Source organism: Notamacropus eugenii (genome assembly GCF_028372415.1).
Source record: "Notamacropus eugenii isolate mMacEug1 chromosome Y unlocalized genomic scaffold, mMacEug1.pri_v2 SUPER_Y_unloc_1, whole genome shotgun sequence".
Lineage (NCBI taxonomy): Eukaryota > Metazoa > Chordata > Mammalia > Diprotodontia > Macropodidae > Notamacropus > Notamacropus eugenii.
In genome coordinates this window covers 152,743-179,548 of record NW_027325109.1, presented here as the reverse complement: position 1 = coordinate 179,548, position 26,806 = coordinate 152,743, and the positions used below count along the sequence as shown (strand labels likewise).

General features: G+C 38.6%; 1 pseudogene; it reads right to left on the bottom strand.

Annotated features, from left to right (window-relative positions):
- Positions 1 to 366: 366 nt before the first annotated feature.
- Positions 367 to 26,569, bottom strand: LOC140516969 (olfactory receptor 5W2-like; annotated as a pseudogene).
- Positions 26,570 to 26,806: the final 237 nt, after the last annotated feature.

The following is a 26,806-nucleotide window of genomic DNA, read 5'->3' as shown; positions in this document are numbered from 1 at the left end:
TGCAATTCTTTGAGATATGAGCTAAAGCAAAATCGGTCACATAGGAAAAATGCAGTATAGAAATCATGATTTGGCTTCCCTAACACTTCATTATATGCATTATCTTTTTACATTTATATTCCCCTGGAAAAATTCATCCTTTACGAAATACTTGCATATACAGGCAATTGAGAGGTTTGTTGTAGAAAGAATTTTGGTTCAGATAGATGTTGGAATAGGTAAACTCTAGGGTCATTTTGCCTCTCTGAAATTCTGTGATCATGTGTACGTGACACAAAATTTGCAGGGGCTTTTGATGATTTCATTGGACCCCAGATTCCCAGTCTCTCCTCATGGTATCCAAGTGAGTTCAGTAAAAGCATCAATTTAAAAACATATTTTGTTTCTCAGCTTTCCCAGGGCCTCCTCATCTTTGCTTCTCAAACTGTAAATCAAGGGATTTAACATGGGTATGACAAGAGTATAAAACAAGGAGGTCATTTTGTCTTGGTCTAGGGAATAGGCAGAACTTGGACTGAAGCATATAAAAAGGACAGTATCCTGGAAGATAGCAACAGTGGTTAAGTGGGAGAAACAAGTTGAAAAGGCTTTGTATCTGCCCTCATTGGAGTGGATCTTCAACACAGACAAGATTACATAACAGTAAGAGGTAAGGACTCCTGAAATTGTGAGCATTTCAATGAAACCAAAGACAGTGAAGAGCAGCAGCTCATTGACTTGGATATCAGAACAGGAGACTGATAAAAGAGAGGGCATATCACAGAAGAAACGGTTAATCTCATGTGAAGGATAAAGTAGAATGGAGCAGAGCATCCATCAACCCCACCATGTAGACACCAGCTATCAATAGGTTGCAAACCCGGCTAGACATATTTACTGTAGAAAGCAAAGGGTTGCTTATTGCCATGTAGCAATCAAAAGCCATTACTGCTAAGAGCAGGCATTCAGAATCTGCAAAGGAACAGAAGAAATAGAATTGCAGAGCACAATCAATGAAGGAAATAGATTTGTCTTTGGCACAGAAGTCCACCAGCATCTTGGGACCAATAGCTGTGGAGTAGCAGAGATCACAGAAGGACATGTGACTAAGGAAAAAATACATGGGCAAATGGAAATGCGGGTCTATCCTGATTAAGATGATCATCTCAAGATTTGCTATAAGAATAACCAAATAAATGGTGAGAAAGAGAACAAAAAGGGTCACTTTTAGCTTGGGAGAACTAGTTATTCCCAAGAGGATGAACTCAGCTGGTATGGAGTAATTCCCCTCCACTATCCCTGCTTTGTTTGTTCTCTCCTCTCTTCTTTTGAAAATGAATCCAGAGAAATAGAAGAATAGGGTTTTTACTCTTCTGTAAAGCTGATGGGCATAGTACTTTCAGAATGCTTCTCATCTGTAATATGGAGACAGACAGCTACTGTCCATTAATTACTGAATACCAAATGAAGATATTGAATTTTACGTTATCCACACAAGGATTCTCAAAAGAGGGAGGAAGACCAGAAAGTATTTTGAAAGATCCCTTTGAGTTGTGCTTTAAGCTTTTAAAATATACTTTCGTTTCTAAAAACCTCATGAATTGTGTACTGGAAAGAGCATTTTTTTTTTAACAGCTTAGGAAACTGAAGCTCAAGTAGATTGGATGATTACCCTCTGGACATCCTAAACCAAGGTCTTTTGGAAGTAAATCTGGGCTATATCTGCAATTTCTTTTCAGTAACAGTAATAATGGTGATGATTCTAATTATAATAATCCATTGAAGAAGAAAGATTACAGTTTCAAAAGTTTCTCATCTGAAACACTGATAGAGGTCAGTATTATTGCTATTTTAGGTCAATGATCTGATGATGATATCTTCAAAATAAAGAGGCTAAGTCAATTTAAATCTCATGTATTGAATCAAGTGTTAGACGTGGATTATAGAACATCTGATGTGACAAGCTTCTTCAGAGATTTATTAGCTGTTGCCTTGATCAAATCCGCAAAGAGTACTGATTATATACACAAAGTTATATATGCATATATACACATGCATACACATATACATATGCATATATGCATGTATACATATGTATACATATATAGTATGCATACACACATATATACAATCACATATATATAGATAAACATGCATTGTCCATGGTTGCATTATCAATTAGAGTTTGAGTTCCTGGACCCTGGACGGTTTTGTGCTTTTCTTTGTATCCTCAATCATCTATACATATATGTACGTATACACACACACATACATATATGTATACACGCACATATATATATATATACTATTGATATTATATTATTGAAATAATTTATAGTTGTTATGCTCTGTAATATTGTCATTATTGACTACATAATATTATGTAAGATATATTATTATGTGTCTTATATCATACATATCTTATATCTTCTACAATATAAATCTTATATATCGCACTATTGCATCAAAATGCAATTCACATATTATCTAAAGTAATAAATAAATATCACATGTATACGTGAGGGAATTTGACTGTACATGTGCGTGTGTGTGTTTGCATGTGTGTATGTGTGTGTTATATTGGAGATAATTATGAGAAGGACGATACATTCATTAAAGCGAATTTGAAAAGGATTCTTTGGAGAATGTAGGGTTTCGACTGAGACTTGAAGGAAGTCTGGGAAGCCAGGAGATAGAGAAGAAGGGGTAGAGTATTCCGGGCATGGGAAGGTAACAGCAAAATTGCCCAGAGTCTTGTTCGAGGAAGAGTATGAGGTGAGTTATATTGGATCACAGAGTGACAACAACGACAGTAACATTTATATAACATTTTAAGGTTTACAAAATGCTTCTTTCATTCTCATAATCATGCTGGGAAATATTTGTTAGTATTATCTCAATTTCAGTTATGAAGTAACTGTGACAGGCAGTAACTTCATTTGCTCAAGGTTATACAACGTGTAAGTGTATGAAGTTAAAATCTAGCAAGTGGTCTTCTGTGCCACTCAGCTGCCTTTGAGTAAATATATGGAAGTGAAGCATGAGAAGACTTGAAAGATAGGCATGAGTGAAGTTACAATGACTTTCAAAACCTAGAAGTTAATTTTTAATTGGTCTTTGAGGATAAGGAGAAACTCTAGGTTATTGGGTAAGAATTAAAGGTGACAGCATCAGGAATTCCCTTTAGGAGTACCAATTTGACAGCCTATTGAAAGACGGACTGGATTTCCAAGGGCCTTGAATCAAAGAGATCAAGTATAAAGCAAGTTGCCAGAGTGCAGGACAAAAATGCTGAGCACTTGTACCAAAAAGATGGCAGTTTCAGAGAAAAGAAATGAGTGTAGTGGAGAGATGAAGTAAAGGTGTAACCAACAGGACTTTTCAACTGAATGAACATTGATGGATAAAGGAGAGTGGAAAGTTAAGGCTAATATCTTAAGCAACCTAGTAAAGATACTGGGGTCTTCAAAATAATAATATAGGAGGTGCAGAGGACTTGGGTTGAGCAAATGCATGTAGACTATTCTGATCTAGTTTAGTCAGTCTTAAAAGTGATTATTGTGCAAGTGCTGAATAAATCTCAGGTTATGGCAGTTAAATTTCATAAAGATTTCTTAAATGGGTACTATGTACATGGTAAGTGATCAAATTTTTTATTAGGTAGACAACTGGTCTCAGTTTGGAAGTTCTCCTTCTGCCACTCATTGGCTCTATGAAAATGGATAATTCAAGGAACTCTTCTGAGACTCAATTTGTTCAATTAAAAAAGTGGGGGAAGATAGTAATGAGATCATACATGTTAAGCTTTGTGCACTTTTTATTGAGCTTTTACTATTCCACACATTTAACAAATATTTCTAAGATGTCTAATATTTGTTTGACAAGAAGGCTTGGTTTCTTCATGAATATGGTTCTGGTCTCAGAGATTTCTCATTGAAAATTCTCTCTATAATGACACACAAGTCACATCAACAAATCTGTTAGTGTCCACTTCAAGAATTATGATGTCAATTTGTTCATTCTTTATTCTCCATTTTCCCCATTGTTTTCAGATAGTTCATATTTAAGTTTCTCTAACAATGCATCGCTGTTTTTCCAACTTTATGATAATATTAATTCTCATAATGGTGTGTGGTTCTAATCTTAATTTCTCCCAATTCTGAAAGGTAGGGTATGAGGGTGTACACATGAATGGACCTTTAACACCCAAGCAAAGGAAAGCTATGGAACATATGAGAAAAAGTGTAACTCACACAATGGAAGAAGAGATGGTCTTTGAGTCCTAGCATTTAAATTTGAGTCTATTTATGTTTAGGGACAGATTGTTTGGGGTGGAAGGTAGAGGGAACCATAAAGTAAACAGCACAGATGTTCAGAAAGGGGTGATTTTGCGTGTGTGTGTGTGTGTGTGTGTGTGTATGTGTGTTTGTGATGACTAGCACTTAAATTGGGGTTGTGAATGGTTTACAGAGAAGACATGCATATGGAAAATAAGCAATGTGTTCTTGTCTTTTATATGAGCAAAATATGTGATTTATAAGTTTTTGGAAAGTGGGACACAGAATATGTTTTCTAAAATTTTTTTGGAAGAAGCAAGAGCATATATGTAAAAGTAATTAAAATTAAAATTTATTAAAACAAAATGGTTTCATGAGATCCTACTACATATGATATAAGAAGTTATATTCACTCCTTATTCAGAGCAGCTAAATTCTGATTCTTTAGGTACAAACACAAACTATGTTCTTTCTCATCAGTTTCAGTCACAATTATCAAGCTTCAGACAGAAAACATTATTCAGAAACCTCTAGAACTCACACTTTTGTGTCCTTTTGTCCTCTAATACGAGTGTTTTGAAATATCATCTCTTAAAAATTCTTAAACTTACCTTACAAAAGAAAGATTATATGCTCTTCACTGGAGTCTGGTGGAGGGAAGACATTTTTATTGAGTGACATTTGGGACCTAAGATAGGAAACCTCCACTGCATCTTTAGTCTTTTGTGCAAACATGTGACCAATTTGCAAAATAGTTACCCCAAAAGGGAAAAAGCATTTGTCTTCTCCTCTTTGAATGATGCAGTAACGCAAATCAAGGTGAAGAGTGTAGTTGGGGACATCTTTTACCTTTTAATTCTACAGCACTTCCTCACATTGGATTGATGTCTGAATAGAAATCCCAATTCACATTGCCTTTTTCTGTTGGAGATGAAGATGTGCATCAGATACTTCATGGAAGTGAGGGGAGTGGTGAGAGGAGTGGTGGAGAAGGTCAACAATCTTTCAACTGATTATGAAGCATTCCTCCTTAAACCTTGTAATGTCTAATGAAACAATTCAATTTAATTTAAAACACATTTATTAAGCACTTACTACGTGCAGTGCGTTAAAGATAATAATTGCTCACATTTATGACGTTCTTTAAGACTAATCTATCACTTCATAATTATTGTTATCATTATATTGATTTTACATAACAATCTTGAATGGGAGATATCAAGTATTTTATTGTTATTTTTATTTTACAGATGAGGAAACTGAGTCTGCAAAAGGGTGCACCAAAGAATCATATATCATAAATCTAGAGTTAAACTGACCTCAGACCACTTGGTCCAGTCATTTCATTTTACATATGACCTGAGTTCGTATCCTATCTTAGATCCCTACTTCCCTGTGTGATCTTGGGCAAAACACTTATCTTTTCAAGCACCTACTTTGCTGGGTTGTAGTGATGAAAAAATGATAATACGTATATAAAATATTTTCAAATATAAACCATTACATAAAAGATAGTGTAAAAATTTATGACTGTTATGTTTTCAAATTATCCTAGTATGAAAGCCCCTGTATTTGAATAAATAAATAAATCTCTGTACTATTCAATAGAAAATTAACAAGACAATGTTCTGGCCTGAAATCCTTTTATAAAATTCAATCCAGTTTCTACATCAAAGATTGGCGAGGAATTCTTGTCAAGACAGGAATGGCAAGGTGACCAGCAAGTGCAGAACTCACTTGGAATAGACTCATTAACTATTCTCATTCCTCCAGCATATGTTAGATTGAATGCTCAGAGGAAAAAACGTTTTAGTTATTATTGCTCCTTTTAATGGATTAATGGTTATTAAATCTCCAACACTTTCTTAATGTTGACTGCTGGAATTTGTCTTTTTGTTCCAATTACTTTTAAATATTATGAAACCCTTTCTCGGTCACGGAGAGATTTAAATATTCTTTTTAATATCAAAATTTAAATAAAAAAATTTTAAAAAGAGATTTAAATTATACGAGAATTCTGTTCTTTGACTCTTTTCAGTCATCAAAATGAAATAACACAGATAGAAAACATTAGAAACACAGAGTACTCTTTTTATTATATTTGTATATATAATATATATGCTATATTTATCTTATAATATATATTCTTATTTTATAATTAACAAATTATTTCATTAAAATATAATGATATTATTATATTCATTAATATACACATATATTTATATATCCTATATCTATGTATATATAAATATACTAAGCTATTTATACATACATGTATTACTAAATATATTTATTATATTTATCACTATTCTCTATTGTTAAGATACCAGAGGCATGATTTATCCTCCACTTCTCTAAATCCAGACATAGTAATCTCTCTAATCCCCCCAGACACCTGAATAGTAACATAATAGGGAATGCATAGGCACATATACGTATATGTAAAAGCCTTGGAGATTTGTGATCCTAGGAAAGTCCCTTAAAATCTCTCAGTCTTGTTTATCTTTATGGTAAATAGAAAAGCATCTATATGATAAAATTATTTTGTTAATAAAAGAATGAATGTATTTAGCACTATAAATGTTGTGGTGCTATACATGTGCTAGCTATTATGCTCGTATGAACCTCTACCTGCCTCCCACACCACTTTTCTGCCTTCCATCCTACTAAAGAGAGTCAAAATTTAATTTATTAATGATGATTTATTTATTTGGGGGGGTTGCAGTGAATTTGAACTGAATCCCAAGAGTCATGTCTCTTGGGATGACAGTAAGTCAAAGGAAATTATGTAGGAAAAATGCATAAATAAGTCTGGGGATCATCATGTATGACCATGTATTTTTTTTTTATTTATTTTTAACACAGTTTATAACAGACGAAACAATTCAGATTTTTGGTCAGGTGATACTTCTTTTTAAAGCATTTACAATATGGACTACAAAAGAATTTTTTTTAAACATTAATCAAATGTTAACACAAATAATATTTATGTTGCTAACTTCACAAGCTCTTGACCTAATTGTCTCCACAGTATTACTAAGAATTAAAGGACCCTAGCTTATTGTTGTTGGTCTAAAGTCCTATGCCTAATAGCGTAGTTTTAGACAACCTCGGATATTACTCTACCCATAATCTATAATTGAATAGATCTGGTATTAAGCTTACAAACCTTTTGACTGTAGGAAATTGCCACCAATAGTAACGACATTGCAGGGATACAATATCTCCCCAACTTCATGTCATTTCCAGGGAGGATTAGATTATCCACTTGCATTCAGTCAGGCTTAAAGTCTACCAGATGTCAGTGGGGAAATTGAGTCAGGAGAATGCCACCTCAGCCCATGCTGAACAGCCGCTCTCCCACCCTTACCTTGAGATCACCTATACAGTTCATACCAGCATCTCATCAGCTTACTGGCATCATGGATTGGAGGCTCAGATCGCTTTTCTTGCTACCCATACCTGGAGTTAGACTCAGAAGAGTAGTCACTTAATAGTCCCATAGCATCTAAAAATGGCACCTTCTAATAACCAGGTTTCAAATATGATTATAGTTTCACTTTGGCTAAAGAGCATCTTTTGAGGCAAGTCTTAAGTGGCTTATATGCCTTTCTATACACGTTCTAGTTCCTGATTAAATGGCAATCATCAAATGTATTACGCTTAAAACCTTGCCTTTTCCATCAATGCCAAATATTACCCAAGGTTCCCTTCCTCTAGGAAATTTGGGCTGAAATTCTTTTCTCCAAACTAAAGATGTCGTTGATTTATTCTCAGTAATTAATTCAGTCTATTATTTGAATACTAATTGCTTTTACCTCACTTTGAAACATGTCCAATTTTTCTCCCCATCACTCCCCTCCCCCCGCTTCCTAATACCTTGCATTCTGATTACTCCTTCCCTCAATGTACCCTCCCCTCCATCACACCCAACCCCTCTCCTATCCCCATCTTCTCTCTTTTCTTGCAGGGCAAGATAGATTTCCATACCCCTATCCCTGTAGTTCTTATTTCCCAATTATATGCAATAAAAATTCTCAATATTCGTTTCTAATACTTTGAATTCCAACTTCTCTCCTTCCTCCCTCCCTCCCCAGCCCTACTGAGAAGGCAAACAATTCAATACAGACTAAATATGTAATGTTTTGCAAAAGACTTCCATAGTAATCTTGTTGTGTAATACTAATTATATTGCCCTGTGACCTACCCTATACCCCTTTATTTCCCCCCTACAATTAACCTTGTCCCTTCTCGAAAGTGTTTATTTCTCGTGACTCCCTTCTCCCATTTGCCCTCCCTTCTGTCATTCCCCTCGATCCACTTGTCGCTTCCTCTCCTACTTTTCTATTGTGTGTATAAATTTTCGTATCAGTTTTAGTGAGCATGTTATTCTCTTCTTCAGCCACACGTGGGGGGAGTAGCTTCATTTTTCCCCCTCTCCCCTTCTCCCTTATCTCCTCCATTGAATAAGATTTTTCTTATCTCTTTTATGAGTTATAGCCTGCCCCATTCCATTACTCCCTTTATCTTCCCGGAATTTTCCTCCCTCACCCATTAATTTTTATTTTATTTTATTTCATTTTCTTTTGTGTGTGGATATCATCTTTTCTGATATAACATACCCTGTACTCTCTATCTATGTGTGTGTGTGTGTGTGTGTGTGTGTGTGTGTGTGTGTGTGTGTACAATCCCTCCAACTACCCAAATACTGAGAAAAGATTCAAGAGTTAAAAATATTTTCTTTCCATGTAGTAATGTAAAATAGTTCAGCTTTAGAGAGTCTTTTATGATTTTTCTTTTCTGTTTACCTTTTCATGCTTCTCTTGATTCTTGTCTTGGGAAGTCAGATTTTTAAATATGTATCTGGCCTTTTGCTCAACATGAAATCTTTAAATTCTTCTATATCACTGAATGACCAGTATTTCCCTTGAAGTATTATCCTCAGATTTGCTGGGTAGGTGATTCTTGGTTTCAATCTCAGCTCCTTTGACTTCTGAAATATCCCATTCCAAGTCTTTTGATCCTTTAATGTTTAAGCTGCAAGATCCTGTGTTATCCTGATTGTATTTCCACAGTACTCAAATTGTTTCTTTCTAGCTGTTTGCAGTATTTTCTCCTTGATCTGGGAACTCTGAAATTTGGCCACAATATTCCTAGGAGTTTCTCTGTTCGGGTTTCTTTCAGGAGGTGATTGATGAATTCTTTCAATATTTATTTCGCCCTCTGATGCCAGGAGATCGGGGCAGTTTTCCTTCATAATTTCATGGAAGATAATGTCTAGATCATGGCTTTCAGGTAGTCCAATAATTTTTTAACTTATTTCTCCTGGATCTATTTTCCAGGTCAGTCGTTTTTTCCAATGAGTTGTTGTACCTGATCTTCTATTTTTTCAAATTTTTGGTTTTGTTTGCTAACTTCTTGGTTTAACTCATGGTCATTCGTTTCCCTGAACTCAATTCTCTCTTTCAACGAATTATTTTGCTCAGTGAGCTTTTGAACCTTCTCCTCCATTTGGCTAATTCTGCTCTTTCAAACCTCTTTCTACTCATTGGCTTTTTGGACCTCTTTTTCCAATTGAGTGAAGCTCTTTTTAAAGCTGTTATTTTCCTCAGCATTTTTTTGGTTCTCCTTTAGTAAACTGGTAACTTGTTTTTTAAGGTCTTTTATTGCCTGAGCCCAATTTAAGTTCCCTTTGGAGGCAGAGGCCTTGACTTCCTCTGAAAGTATGCCATGTTCTTCCTCATCCAAAAGGATGGGGGAAGACATCTGTTCCCCAGGAAAGTAACTTTCTATGGTGTTATTTTTCCCCCTTTTGGACATTTTTCCAGCCAGTTTCTTGACTTCTGAGTTTCCTCTCCACAACCACTTCACCTCCAGTTCCACCCAGCCAGCTCTTGAAGGCTAAGATTCAAATGAGCAGTTGCCAAGCCTTAGGGGTTTTTTGCGCAGGCGGGGCTGCTATTCAGTGTGAGAATTCAGTTCAGCTGCTCAGGTGGGGGCAGGGCCACCACTTGGGGCTCAGTTCCTTCAGGAGGTTTACGAGGAGACCTTCAACAATGGATGCGGGCTACTGTCTGCTTTGGAAGCCCCTGTCTGTTGCTGCCTCTGTTGCTGCCTCCTGAGGGGGCCTGAGTTATGGGGACACCCTGCTCCCCTCTTGGCCAGCTGAAAAGACCCTCTCACTGACCTTTGGCACTTGTGGGTTGAGGAATTTGCGCTGCCACTGGAGATTCTGTCCCTGAAACCTGCTTGGATCTGCTCCTCTTGGTGCCACGTGGCCAAGGCAGCACTGGGCTCTGTTCCCAGGTCTGGTTCGAGAGAGACCTTTCCCATTGGTTTTTCAGGTCTCTCTGGAACAGAAATCTCCTCCACTCCGTTGTTCTGTGGATTATGCTGCTCTAGAATTTGCTGAGAGTTCTTCTTTACAGGTATTTTATGGACTGTGGGGTAAGAGCTAAGCCTGTGTGTATCTTTCTACTCTGCCATGTTGGCTCCTCCCTTGGCATCTATTCATGACCATGTGTTTTGCTACTGCATTGTAACATCTTCCAACACTCATCTCCCTCACTAAATCTATACATTTTACACTCCTGTTCATGGACATCTGACCTGCTGGTGACATGGTACCCTACGGCTTGCCATCTGCTCCATGAGTTACTTTTCTCATTTAGAATGTGAACTTGAGATCTAGGACTGCAATCTGTTGCTGTTGCAGTTTGACTCCCTCCGATTAGCACAATTCTTAGAACATAGCAAATATGTAACATCATTGCACTATTTTTATTCAAATGTAGACAAAAATATTTTACCCAGAATTATTGCATCTGTTTAAAACCAAAAATGCAATTATCTACATCTATATATTTGGGAGTACACTGTCAATAACATCAATCATTTTTATGTGCTTACTCTGTGACAGGTACTGCATTAAGCTCTGAGGATTCAAATATAAATATGAAAAAGAGTCTCTGGCATTAAGTAACCTACAACCTAAGGTGGGAAAGAAGGAATACAGAAAGAATTTAAAACGAGAAGAAAATATGAAAATTGTATTGGAAAAATAGTTGATTTGAAAAAAAACAAAAAAATATCAAGGAGAGATAATTTAAGAATTATTGGACAACCCAAAAGCTTTAATCTGAGCAAAAGTATAGATATGACATTTTAAGGAATCATCAAGGAAAACTACACCCTCATCTTACAGAATTAGAGAGTAAAACAGAAATTAAAGAATGCACTGATCACTTTATGAGTTTCCAAAATGAAAATGGTCAGAAATATCAGAGGCAAATTCCAGAGATTCCAGGTCAAGGAGGTAATTACTTCACATAGTCAGAAAGAAACTCGTATAATATAATGGAACCAGAGTCAGGACCACACAAGATTTAGCAGCTATCACATAAAGCAATGGAGTGTTTGGAATATGATATTATAGAAGGCAAAGAAGGTAGAGTTACAAGCAAAGATAACATACCCACTAAAACTTAACTTAATCATTCATAGGAAAAAGTGGATTCTAATGAAAAACAGTACTTTAAGTATGCCTCTCTTTTGTAAGTCAATTTTTATTTATAATTTTTGCTCAATTGTTGTTCAACAATTCAACTATGTTTGACTTTTTTTGAATCCATGCTCAAAGTACAGTAGGCCCTTCTATCATCCACTATACCTCAAAGCCTGTCCAGTCTTATGTCTGACCCTTTCTGGTTGGTTTTTCTTTGGGCTTCAATCATTTCCAGCATCATGGTCTTTTCCAATGAGTTCTGTGTTCTTACTCTGTGGCCAAAATATTTCACCTTAAGCTTTCATATTTAATCTCCCAGTGAATAGTCTGAATTAATTTAAGGGTTTGTCTGATTTGGTCTCCTTGTTATCCAATGGACTCTCAGAAGTCTTTTCTTGCATCACAATTCTAAGATATTGATTCGGTGACACCTAACTTTCTTTATACTCCAACTGGCACAGCCATACATTCCTTTTGGGAAAAGAAAAAAACAACAGCATAGCTTTGGCTAGGTAGACATTTGATGTCAAGACAATCATTCTGCTTTTTAGTATTTTGTCCTGGTTTCTTCACTTTCCTTCAAGGAGAAGTGTCTTTTAATTTCATAGTGCCAATGAGTTTCTGCAGTGATAATTGAACCCCATACAAAATGTGGCACTGCTTCCAAACTGTTTCATCCTCTCTTTGTCAGGAAGAGATCAGACTAATTATCAAGAACTTAGTTTTGTTTTGTTTTTTTTATGGTAAGCTTCAGACAACATTTCCACTATTCTAGTTCACCTTCATCAAGAGGTTTCCTCATTTTTCTTCATTGCCCTGGGAGTGGCATCATTTGCTTATCTGAGATAGTTTATATTTCTTAAAGTAACCTCAATTGCAGATTTTGGTCCATCCAACCTGGCATGTTGCAAATATACTCTCCATATAATTTAAATAAATAAGTTAACAGCCTTGTCATGCTCCTTTACCAATCTTAAACCTATCAATAGCTCCATATTTGCTTTTAACTATTTCTTCTTGAATCACATCCAGGTCCTTCATGAGACAAGTAAGATGATATGCTACTCTTATCCTTTTGAAGACTTGTCATATTTTCTTGATGTTTATACAGTCAAAGGCTTAAGTGTAGAAAATCAAGCAAAAGTAGATTTAATTTTCTGGACCTCTTTTTCTTTCTCCATAATCCAGCGAGTGTTCCCCATTTGGTCTCTATTTCCTCTTCCTTTTTGAAAGTCAATCTGATCTTCTGGGTCTTCCTCTCCCAGTTTGATTTTATTTTTATTAAAGGGCCCATCCCTTGACTACCTACTCAAAGAAGACTATTCATTGAATGGGATGTATCTCACTCAACGTGAGAATGTGATAAGACCTTAACCTGAAAGGGCCAGGGTCTTACATTACATCCTGGGCTATCTCCATTGTTCCTGATGAACATCAGGCCACTGGACTCAGGAGAAGAAAGTGATGTTGATGACCTTGCACAGGCCTCCATCACTCAAATCAAAATCAACTGAAAGCACATCATCATCTTCTGTGGGGTACAACACCCTCATCAATGAATCAGAGACTCAGAGATATTAGCAAAAAGGGTACTTCTTTTATTGACTTTTTAAAATCCACCGCTGACTTTTTAAAATCATCAGTCACATGAATCCTTCTGCCTTTCCTTATAAACTGATCATTTTAGACAAAGCATCTTGAATGGTTGGTGTAATTAGCTGCATCAGGAAGGGGAGGCACAGAGGGAGCAATATTATGCCACTAATAGCAATTAGCACGAACCATAGAATTTGTTTCCACCCACTTCCTCCAAACCAGGACCACCAAGAAGTGTTAAATGGTGATGGCCAAGTTTGAAACAGAACATGGGTCAATTTTCTAATATTCCTAGTGATTTCTTTTTCTGTCTTTCCATTGCCATCTATTTTCATACAGCATGTGGAGAGATTTAGCTTCTTACAACCTCCCCCTTTACTTTTTTCTGTATTAAAATTTCATTTCCACACCGAAATACAATACCTCCTCACATTCTTTCCCCTATGAAATCTTCCTTTCATCTATCTCCCCTTTATATGAATATGGGAAGGGAGCAAAGTTGATCGACACATTCATAAATTACAAGGGGACAGTCCCTTTTCATAAATACAAATACGGAGATTCAAAATACAAAGGTATATAAATGAATTTTTCATTCAGAGGTTCCATCTCATATAGCTGTCTGGGGAAGAAGATTGATCATCTGATGCAGTTTTCTGGTCTGGGTGCTCGTTCAAGCTGTCTTCAGCACAACATCTCTCCATCTTCTTCCCTTTATCTTTTTGTAGAAATCCAGGTGTCCATTCTTCTACAAAACTGGCCTTGATACAATTTTAGATTACCATTCCTAAGCTTTATACTCTTTTCACTATTACAGAATCAAAATTGGAACATTAGTCAATTGTCATACTTAAGAAATTCACATTAGAACCCACTTTTTACATTTTACATTAATTCACTATTCATTTCTCCCATCAGAAAGATGAGATTAGAGAGTCAATACCAGGTTCCAGTACTTACATAAACATAATAAATAATCATTTTAACCCAGTACATACCACATCATAAAACAATTCCAACTTGTGGTCATGTGATGCTCCTTTAAAAGCATTTGCAATATAGGCCACAAACCATTCTTCTTTTAACATAAACCTACTGAGACAAACTAATGACTATATGTGCTAACCTCACAAGCCCTTAACCTAATTGTCTCCATAATATTCCTAAGAATTAAAGGACCCTAACCTATTGTTGTTAGTCTAGAAACGTAGGTCTAGTAGCTTAATTTTAGACTTAAACTCAGATGTTCCTCTACCAACAATCTACTGTTTAATAGATCTGATATTATGCTCACAAAACTTTTGATCATAGGAAGTTGCCATTAAGAGTAGGGATATATCAGGGGAGCATCTCCCTAACTTCATGTCAGTCACAGGCAGGAGAAGATTGTCAAGTGGTATCAGACAGGCTTAAAGACTTCCAGGTGTCACTGGGGAAATTGAGTCAGGAAAATCCTACCTCAGCGCAAGCTGAACAGTCATTTCCCCAACCTTCCCATGAGATCCCCTTTTGCAGTTCATACCAGCATCTCACAGACTCCCTGGCATCATGGATCAATGGCTCATACAGTCTCTCTTGCTATCCACACCTGGAGTTAGACTCAGAAGGACAGTCAGTTAGTAGTCCCATAAAATCTTAAAATAGCATGCCTCAACAATCAGTTTCAGATATGACTATAATTTCACATTGATTAAGGAACACCTTTCGAAGTAAGTCTGAAGTATCTTGCATGCCTTTCTATACATGTTCTAATTCCTGATTAAATAACAATCAAAATCAAATTAACCGTTAAAACAGTGTTAATGTTCTAAATTTACATCTGGTTCCCAAGCTTCTCTTTACCTTTATAACCTAGCTCAGTCTAAAGGAATGAGCTACACATATGACAAGTTCAAACACTAACTTTAACTTATGTTCATGAAAGGAATTCAAATCAAAACAGAAGCATTTAACTTTCCACTAATGTCACAGTTACCTGACTCTAAGAAACTACCTCTTAATTAAAGAAGATTTAATCAGCAATCAATTCAGTCAATTGTTTTAATAAAAAATATTTTCCAAGTTGGGACGTTTATCCCTTACTCCAAAGGAGTTTTAGTCCTTTTAAAAGGGCCCTGGAAAACCTCACCATGTTTCACGTGAACATGTTTTCTAGAGGCCCATAGAGGCACATCACTATGCCCTATCAATCCAATTCTCCAGGTTATTGTCCATTCCCATCAAGACCATTTCTGGAATCCCCAGACCACTTAAGGCCATCCTGGACTCTCTCTGCAGTCTCTCTATGGACAAGATAAAAAACTTTGACCCTCTTTAGCTGACAGAAACCTTGGGTTGAATTCATTTGGCAGGACCCAGAAACTTATTATTTTGGGGTCTTAAGTACCCCTAAACCTCAATAATTTCATACAATTACAGTCAACTTTAAATCCTAATTTTGTTCTATGGAACAATGATACAACAACACATTCACACTTTGGTTTTCTTTCCTTTATCTAATTATTCACATAATATTCAGAAAGAATGTTCCTAGGGATTTTATCTTTCAGAAGACCATAGCAGAGTACTATTTACCCAATTAATTGAAAACAGCAAGATTCCACTACTTGCATTGGGCTTAAATTCTAAATAATCTGCTTTGATTATAGAAACATGCTATGTAGATGAAAAGCAAGGACCTAATTAGATATTATCTCCACTTTATAGTCTGACTCAGAAATAGTCAAGTGGGAATGCATTCATTTTCAAAGGAACACAATGGGGAAACTGAGTCAGAAGGACCCCATCCCAGACTTAGGACTCAACTGTCCTCTGAGGCTTGTACATGAGATGGCAAGTTTCACTAGTCAAAAATTTTACCAGGACTCACATTTTAGATCTTACATTTCTCCCAGAAACCAATCAGTAGAGATTATCACCAAAACACAGTCCTTATTTAGGAACTCCATCTGAGTTCAGCTGTATCTTAAGAAGTATTTCTGTAGTGACTGAACTTCAAAAGGAGAGGGGATGAGGTCGGGAGGCTTCCTGTCCTAAAATTATCCCAGAGTTTCCAGGAGCCATAAAAGTTCAGGTCTCTCTTATTTTGTCCCTTATCTTTCAACCCCTTCTCCAAAACGTGAAGTTATTATAATAAATTAGCTTACAACTATAAATTTGGTAGGGAGGCCCTTCAAAAATTATACAAAAGATTCTACAAATCATTTCTTCATACAACAAATTTCTTCCTCTTTCAAGAACAGTTTATGGGCAGAGCCAAGATGGTGGAGTAGAAAGATGCACATACTCTAACACTTCACACACATAAAATACCTGTAAAGAAAGATTCTCAGCACATTCTAGAGCAGCAGAAGCTACAGAACTATGGAGGTTTCCAGCCCAGTGTGACCTGGAAGGCCAACAGAAAAAGTTTGTCGTTAAAGTCTGTCATACTGGGACCCTTAACGGAGCCCAGTCTAGCCTTGGCCACTCTGTACAGGGAGAAGCGGGGTCAGAGCAGGCCTCAGGGACAGAATCCCCAGTAGCAGCAGCAGAGGTTCCCAGACCCCTTGTTCCACCAGTGCCAAAGGTCAGTGAGAGGGCTTTTTCAACTCTGTGACAAGGGACCAGGATCCTCCCTTGGCCCTGGCCCTAGGCGGTGGTGTCAGCAGAGAGTCAGCAGTGCTGTGTGGTGGTGGTCAAAGGCAGGCAACAGTCAGCGCCCATTATTCCATTTTTGGAGCTCTATGGTTAACACCCCTGGGACAATTGAGGAGCTGGTCTGAACCTCAGCCCTGAGTGGTGACCCTGCCCTCATCAAAAGCTCCTGGGGAAAATGAGCAGCTGATATGAAATTCAGTGGTGAATGGCTGCCCTGCCCCCCTGCCTAAAGCCTCCGGGGGAATTGAAAAGCTGGTGTGAATCTCAGTAAACCCCTCTCCCTTGATTGTTCCACCTTGGAGGAACTGAGAACTTACAGGTCCTCAGAGTATACCCTACTATTGACAAAGGACCCAAAAGTCAAGTAACTTGTTGGGAAAATACCCCAAAAAAGGGGAAAAAATAAGACTATAGGTTACTATCTTTATGAACAGGTATTCTCTCTCATCATTTCCGATGAGGAAGAACAATGTTTACTCTAAGGGGAAGATATAAAAGTCATGGTTTTGACATACAAAACGCCCAAAATAAATATGCAATGGTCCCAGGCCATGGAAGAGCTGAAAATGGATTTTGAAAATCAAGTATGACAGGTGGAGGAAAAATTGGAAAGATAAATGAGAGTGATGTAATCATTAAAGGTGAGTCAACAGCTTGCTAAAGGAGACCCAAGAAAATGTTGAAGGAAAATAATACCTTTATTAATAGGCTAACTCAATTGGCAAAAGTGGTCCAAAAAGCCAATGAGAAAAACAATGCTTTAAATAGTAGAATTAGCCAAATGGAAAAGGGGGTTCAAAAGTGCACTGAAGAAAATAGTTCTTTAAAAATTAGAATAGAACTGAGGAAAGCTAATGACATGATGAGAAACCAAGAAAATAAAAAACAAAACCAAAAGAATGAAAAAATGGAAGATAACGTGAAATATCTTATTGGAAAGACAACTAACCTGGAAAATAGATCCAGGAGAGACAATTTAAAAATTATGGGACTATCTGAAAGGCATGATCAAAAAAACGAGCCTAGACATCATCTTTCATGAAATTATCAAGGAAAACTGCCCTGATATTCTAGAACTAGATGGCAAAGTAAATATTGAAAGAATCCATCGATTACATCCTGAAGGAGATCCAAAAAGAGAAACCCCCTAGGATTATTGCAGCCAAATTCCAGAGTTCCCAGGTCAACAAGAAATATTGCAAACAGTTAGAAAGAAATAATTAGAGTACTATGGAAATACCATCAGGATAACACAAGATCTAAGAGCTTCTGCATTAAGAGATTGAAGGGCTTGGAATATGATCTTCCAAAAGTCAAAGGAACTAGGATTAAAACCGAGAATCACCTACCCAGAAAAACTGAGTATAATACTGCAGGGGAGAAGTGGTCATTCAATGAAATGGGGACTTTCAAGTATTCTTGATGAAAAGAATAGATATGAAAAGAAAATTTGACTTTCAAACACAAGAATCAAAAAAAGCATGAAAAGGTAAAGAGGAAACAAATCACAAGAGACTTACTAAATTTGAACTGTTTTTATTCCTACATGGAAAGATGATATTTGTAACTCGAAGTTTTTCTCAGTATTTTGGTAGCTGGGGGGATTCCACACACTGACACAGAGAGAGGGAGAGAGAGACAGAGAGAGAGAAAGAGAGAGAGAGAGAGAGAGAGAGAGACAGACAGACAGACAGACAGACAGACAGAAAGAGACAGAGACAGAGAGACAGAGAGAGACAGAGAAAGACAGAGACAGAGAGACAGAGAGCACAGGGTGTGCTGAATACGAAGGGATCATATTTAAAAAATAAAATTAAGGGATAAAAGAGGAATATATTGGGAGGAGAAAGTGGGAAATGTAAGGGGGCAAATTATCTCTCATAGAAGAGGCAAGAAAAAGCTTTTACAATGGAGGCAAAAGGGGGAAGGTGAGAGGGAGAAAGTGACGCTTACTACTATCACATTTGGCTCAAGGATGGAATAACATGCACACTCAATTTGGTATGAAAATCTATCTTACACTACAGAAAAGTAGAGGGGAAGGGGACAAGCAGTGTAGGGGGGATGAGGGAAGTGAAGGCAAATGGTAAGAGGGAGCAACTAGAAATACACACTCTTGGGGAGGGACAAGGTCAAAAAAGAGAATAGAAGAAATAACTGTCAGGATAGGATGGAGGAAAATATAGTTAGTCTTACACAAGATGACTATTATGGAAGTCATTGGCAAAACTACACATTTATAGCCTATGTTGAATTGCTTGCCTTCTCAGTGGGGATGGGTGGGGAGGAAGAAAGGAAGAGAACTTGGAACTCAAAGCCTTAGGAAAAAATGTTGAGAATTGTTTTTGCGTACACCTGGGAAATAAGAAATACAGGTAATGAGGTATAGAAATTTACCTTACCCCACAGGACAAGAGAGAAGATGGGGATGAGGGAAGGAAGGGGTGTAAGAAGGGAGGGCACATTGGTGGAACAGGTCATCAGAATGCATGGCGCTTTGGGGTGGGAGGACAGAGATAGGGAGAAAATTTAGAACTCAAAATTCTGTGGAAATTAATGTTGAAAACTTTAAATAAACAAACAAACAAACAAACAAATAGGAATTCAGTTGATAGAACAGAAAGAAAAGAAAAACCAAAAAAGTACAATTTACTATTTATAACAAAACCCTCATGAACTTAATTGGCAAAAATTCCCAAACATCTAAAACCAAGACTGTTTCACATTTTGGCCATAAGCTTCCTTTTACAAACATACTTTTGTAAATGCAAGATTCATAGCAAAAACAATGTTAGTTAAAACTTTGTTCTTAGTAGCAGAAATAAACTTTTTAACATATTTAATACATCCTTAGATACAATAAGCTTGAAAACCACTCATATATAAAAATGTATATGTATTTTTTCCAAGGATTGTCATTTTCTCAATAGTTGTACAAAATTCTTACACAGAATTCGAAACAGCTTTTTAACAATGCCATTCTTAATATAACAACTTTTAGATTTACTTAAAAGTTTAAAACCATTTAAGTTTGCTTAAAACTTAAAAAAACACATTAACTCATTCAGGTGAATGCATTTCTACACCCCCTTGCCCAGTAATTCATCTCTTTACCATCACGTGGGCACACTTTATGACCTGATCAGATAGTCATCTCCCATTTGGTAGAGCTATTAATTATCAAATCAAGTCACATGAATTTTCTTTCTCCTTAAAATACTTCCTCATATTCTCACCACTTACTCATACCATCTGAAACTGACACAAAGGTCCAGAACAAATATCTAGGGACAAGAGGGATTTGAATAATCCCCATTTATTCCCAAACCTTATCTGCCTTCCATATTATCAAACTTTATTCATCTTTCCAAATCTCTCAATCTCATTACTCAGATTATCCAGCTTTCCTTTACATTTTAATCATAAGACAAGATAGCTAATTAGTCATTACTTTTTGTTTAAATTCAATATAAATAGGCTCAGATGCAATCCAGCTCAGACTCTGTCTAGCTGGGATTGTGTCTGGCCCGCTTGTGAATACAAGCGTTACAAATGCTTAGGCTCCTTAAGAGGCAACCCAATTAGGCGAATCCTTAATAAACTTTGTTTTCTTTGGCTTTAAGAAGGCTCGAGTCGAATTCATTCGAGCATGACCCGGACCGTCGTTATTTTGGGGTTCCCCCATCACCCCTTAACCTCTTCATTTATGGTTCCCTGATCCGGATAAGCTGCTAATCTCAAGTCTGCTCAAACTGGAAGGTATGTAAGCCTCCCCCTCTCTCTATCCCCTACTTGCTCTCCAAGCACCTTGGAAGCAGATTTTCGGACCTGGTTTCAGGTTCCAGTATGAGGCAAAGTCTCTGAACTTTCTGGGCGCTAGTGAGTTAGAGACTCAGGTTGTCGGTCCAGAGGCTGTGTTTGAGGTCATGGACCTGGGCATACCCCCCCAAAGTACAATTCTCTGAACTTTCTGGCCGCTAGAAGGTTGGAGAAACGTCAGTTCAGGGGGTGCCCAATTCTCTGGATTTCCTGGGTGCAAGGAAATCAGGGAAAGCTCAGTTATTTTTTGTCCTCTTGTGTTTTTTTCTCAAGGCTTACTTCCACGTCCTCCTTTAAGGAGGGGGGGGACTTCCAGTCCCAAAGAAAAAAAATGGGTCAAAATTCATCAATTCCAAGGAATTCGCCTTTGGGCTGTCTTTTACAAAACTGGAAAAAAATTAACTTCTCTAAAGGCCTTAAAAAGAAAAAGTTGGTATTCTTTTGCAACACACTTAGGCCTCAGTATCACCTGAAGGACAACGAAGTGTGGCCCATGTTTAGGACCTTACAGTGTAATATCCTTTTACAGTTACAATTATATTGCCTCCAAAAGGGAAAATGGATAGAAATACCTTACATAAGGGCCTTTGTCGAACTCTCTCAGGACCCCATTCTCAGAACAGATTGTAAGATGCTTGTAGCTAGAGCCGCCCCACAAAAGGGAAATAGGGGTGAATTGGATGTTTTGGATGACCCCCTGTTTATGGCTCCTAAGGTCTTGGCCTCACTTCCTCTGCTATCTCCGTTCCCAACCCCCGCTCAGTTCCCAGCCACGGGGCTTGCTGGGGCAACATTCACTCAGGCCTTAAGCCCCGCTCCCGTGGCACTCTCTGGGGCATCTCCCCCTTTGATCCATACTCCTCCTCAGGCACCAGCAGATCTTTCCCCTTGCCAGCCAGATCCCCTGACCCTGCAGCCTAATCCAGTTCAGCAGGCATTCCCCAACCCCTCCCTCACAAGAAGTGGGACTTCCTATCTCCCTCCACAAGTCCCTGTCCCCACTGGGCGGTAAGGGCTGTTTCCCTTCAGAGAAGTGCCTACCCCACCCAGTGGGACAACCAGGATGCGTGTTCCACTCTCTCTTTCAGATCTCACCCTGATTAAAGAGAACCTGGGGAGATACTCAGAAGACCCCACTAGGTTCACTGAGAGTTTTAGGGACATATCCCTACAATTTGAACTTTCTTGGAAGGATCTGCATATTCTTTTCTCTGTCTGTTGTACCGTTGAGGAGAAGGGGAGAATTTGGGAACATGCCCAAAAGTTTGGGGATCATATGGCTAGCAATAATCCCATAAAATACCCCCCAGGAACAGCTGCTGTTCCCGCGAGTGACCCCAGATGGGACTACCAAAAGAGTGAGGACAGGGAAAAGAGAGACTTTATGGTAATTTGCCTGTTAGAAGGCCTAAAAACTGCATTTCAATAACAAGTAAATTTTTAAAAAATTAGGGGAATTACTCAGGGAGAAAAGGAAAACCCAGCCCTTTTTCAAAACTGGCTAGTAGAAGCTATTAAAAAGCATACAAATTTGGATCCTGACTCCATAGAAGGGGCAGCAATCCTTAGCATGTATTTTATTAATCAGTCTGCCCCAGATATTAGGAGGAAACTGCAGAAATTGGCAATGGGACCCCAAACACCTCAGGCCCAGTTACTGGAGATGGCCTTTGGAGTCTTTAACAATAGAGACCTCGTTGCAGCAGAGGAAAGAGAAAGAAAGAGAAGGGCCAGGGCTAGGGAACATGCTCAATTCTTGGCTGCTGCCTTGGCCAGGAAAAGACCCAGGGAGCACCCTTCCAGGGCACCCCCTTGGAGGAAGGCTGGCTGCTTAGGCAGTGGGGAAACCTGCTTTCGTTGCCACAAGAAGGGTCACTGGTCCAAGGAGTGCCCCTCCAGGGCCCCCCAGAGGGAGCCCCAGGTACCAACGCCTGTGGAACCGCGCCCATGTGACCAGAAGGGACACTGGAGGAAAGATTGTCCCTCAGGTTGGAAAAGTGGTGGAGCCGCCCTCCAGCACCCTGTCCTCCAGTCTTCTCAAGACTTGAAACGACAGGAAAACCTGGGTGCTGGTAGTGCTCCCACTTTCTCTACCTCTCTCGTCAAGCCCTGGGCAAAAACGAAGGTTGAAGGTAAGGTTACCCACTTTAACATGGCTAAATTCTCTGCTTTAACCAGTCACTCTGGCCCTACCCGTCCCTTGACCCCTTGGGTCATAGGCATTGAAGGGGAAACTAAGGAATGTCTCCAGACAAACCTCTTCCCCAGCCTATTTGAGAATCTGTTGTTTAAACACTCCTTCCTTATGCTCTCCTCTGACCCTGCCCCCTTCTTGGGAAGGGACCTGATGGTGAAAATGGGAAGTCAATTTTCTCTAGTTAAACCTCCCATCTCCCTTTTGTCGCTGTTCACTCTATCTTCCTGGGTTTGCTTGAGAGTCTGGGAGACATTAAGGCCAAATATTTGGGACCCTGGAATTCCAGAGAGAGCTACTTCTGCCACCCCAGCCATTGTTAGTCTCTTAGACCCTAAAGTGCTCCCCCATCTCAGCCAGTATCTGATTAAGCATGAGACCTGGGAAGGACTACAACCTTTAATTGAAAAATTCCTTAAGTATAGAATCTTTGTCCCTTGTTCATCTCCTTGCAACACTGCAATTCTTCCCACAGGAAAGCCTAATGGAGAATACTCACAAGTTATTTTTACTTTTGAATGTACTTTTCCTGGGGAATCAAGTCCATATCAGCTAACACTGACAGTCTTGCCCCATACCTTTCGAGATAACCCTCATTTATTTGGCCAGGCTTTGGGAAGGGATTTAAGGCACCTGAAACTAGCAGGCAGTAGTAGCTTAATTCAGTATGTGCGTGATATTCTTATTTGTAACCCCATCCAAGCAGGTTCTTTGGCTGCTGCCTCAGAAGCCCTTCATTTCTTTGGCATTAGAGGCTATAGGGTTTCTTTGAACAAAGTCCAGATAGCATGCCAGTCCATAAGATATCTGGGCCATGAACTCACGCCCACCTCTCTCTCCTTAATCTCTGAGAGAAAAAGGACAATCCGGTCTATCCCTGTTCCAGCCACTAAGAAACAAGTTCAAGTGTTTTTAGAAATGACTGGATTTTGTAGACTCTGGATTCCTAATTTTGGTTTTATTGCTAAACCCCTTTATGACCCTACTCAGGGCATTGACTCAGACCAGGCTTAAGTTTTTGAGACTCTGAAAACTAATTTGACCACCACCCCATCACTAGACCTACCCAGTCTGGGAAAACCTTTCATTCTGTATATTGATGAAAGGAGAGGACAGGCTTCGGGAGTGTTAACCCATTCCTTAGGACCTGACCCCAGGCCAGGTGATGTTTTTATTTACTCAAAATATGCTTTCCTTGCTCTACATTCCTATGGAGCAATCTGGAAAGAAAGGGGATATCTGACAGCAAAAAACTCCCCTATCAAACATGCCCTTCTATGTTTTGGCCTTGCCATAGTCATCTTTAATTCTCTCCAGAGAAATTATCCTTTATGCCAGGGAAGTGGTCTTTTCTTTATACTCCTTTTGTACCTGTTTGGTGTGTGTTTGCCTAACCTCCTTGCCAGGTTTGTCTTTTCCAGAGTGCAAGCCATCAACTTCCAGATGACAGCCCAGGCTATATACCAACCTCTGTCTGAATCCTAGGTCTCCAGCCCACTGGACCTGGCACCACCCAGATTCTGAAGTCTGACCCCTTGAACAGGACCCATCAAGCCAGGGACAGCTCTACGCCCCTTGCCAGAAGGAAGAAGTTTCAGAAACTGAGACCTTTGCCCTTTACCCCAAAAGAATTTGGGTTCAATCTGTTTGAGGGGGGAATGATGAGGTTCAGACTCTGGGAGCCTCCTTGAGCTCCCCTTGAATCTTCCCACTTAATCTGGCCTTTCTTACTAAAATCTAGTCTTCCCATTTGTTCTAGCAGTCTCAAGAAGCCCGTGGGCTTTTAATTATCATTTCAGGTCTCTGTTGCACTCCCCACCCTTGATCCATCCAAACCCCATTCCCATACTGCCCCTATCAAGATCTCTGGATTGCCACACCTGCTTCCCACCCAAACCCTCCATTGTCTGATATCTCCTGATAGCCTCCAGCTGTTTCCAGCCTTTGACCCTCCTTGGACTTCTCCTCAAGATCCTTCTCTCCCATCACCCTGGACTACCCGACCCTCCCCCCCAACCCATCTTGCCTCCATGAAGGCGCTCAGAAGCAATCCAGCTCAGATTCTGTCTAGCTGGGGTTGTGTCTGGCCTGCTTGTGAATACAAGCGTTACAAATGCTTAGGCTCCTTAAGACGCAACCCAATTAGGTGAATCCTTAATAAACTTTGTTTTCTTTGGCTTTAAAAAAAATAAATTCAATATAAATATTTTTTCTCCTTTTTTCGAAAATGTTTAAAATTATGTTAGCTTAAAATGTGCTTAAGTTAACTTCTTTAGCCTTGGTAAAAGAGGTCATATTAATTCTGAACTAATGTTAACTAAGTGGGCTTGATTTACCCTTTAAGCAGGGAAAGTGGAAACTTAATAATTCATTGAATAGTAACCATTACCAATCACAATAATTTTTTGTCGATTTTCTAATCAAGTTATCAATTTTCATTTTCTCAACATACCCAAATCTTCTGAACTGATATGGGGAAGGGAGTGACTGAAAGCACATGAACCTGTTGTTACCTCATCTCCCATTTTTCTTTACACCTTTTTTTACTGACTTTACTCGAATTACCACTATTCTCCTTTATATTCCAAATAAAAATAAAATGCCTAACAATTTTGTCCTACTTCAAACCTTAAAAATTAGAGGGAGTTAAATGTCTAACAATTTGCATACCAAGAAAGTCACATTTCTTCCCCTCCCTCTCTCCAAAAAATAAGTAAATTAATTAACTAATTAATTAAAAAAAACAGAAAAACCTCTCATTATTTATATATCTTTGCCATTTTAAATCCATTGTCTGGTATCAGGTAAATTGACTTAATCTGAACATAAAGTACCAAATTTAGCTTCAAGACTTAATTAAACCTAAATTCAAAACTCTCAGTCCTTCTCAATTGCCTCCTTGAGATTTTTTTTTGATAATCTTCCTCTTACTTCCACCAGACATGAATAAATTCTAACCTATCTTAAACACTAAATTAAGAGTGATACATTTCACCTATTCACAATTCCGTAAACAACCAAAATGAATTGAATTCCCTTTCTGTTGTATCCCATTACACGCAAATCTCTCCTTTGAGTGAGGCAGGAAATGGTTAAATGCTGGTTAGCCTGCCTTTCCTTGGTCTGAGAGAATAAGGTATGTTCCCTCCCTCCCTTTCCAGCTCAGTATTTCTCCTCTTGCTGCCTCGCTAAATTTACAACCTTACAAAGTGTCATACGACAAAGAGACACAGACTTCCACACAGAAATATCACCACAACATATACAGATAAAACTTTAAACAAATTGTCTTCACCCGATTTTGAATTTGATTTCCCTATCCACTCAGATGACCTCTTTACCTACTCAAAAAGGATAGGCAGGTTCGTAGGGCTTCCCCTCACGAGACTTTCAGTTCCTTCAGACCTCTTACACCTCTCTGCTTGAACTCTGGGCAACCCGGTCACCCCCCAGAGGGTTGCTGTTCCATACTTGGTTCCAAGACCTCCCGGTACGCTTACCTGGGTCTGTGCACAAACTGCCGTGACCGAAATTTTTTTTCACACGGGTGGCCACAGTCATCTTCTGATTACCGGTGCTGTAGAACTTTCGTTTTGCTACTCTGAGATCTCCCTCTGGGTCTTTCCCTACTCAGGGGAGGGTCCCAAACCAGCCAAAACTAAGAGGCCACCAGAAAAGTCTGGCATGGTACCTGCCCTTAGCATTTAGGTTGGGGAGTCCCCAAAAAGGAGATGCAATCCAGGAGGAGCCCCCAAAACTGTGTGGGGTACAGAGACCCTTATCAATGAATCAGATACT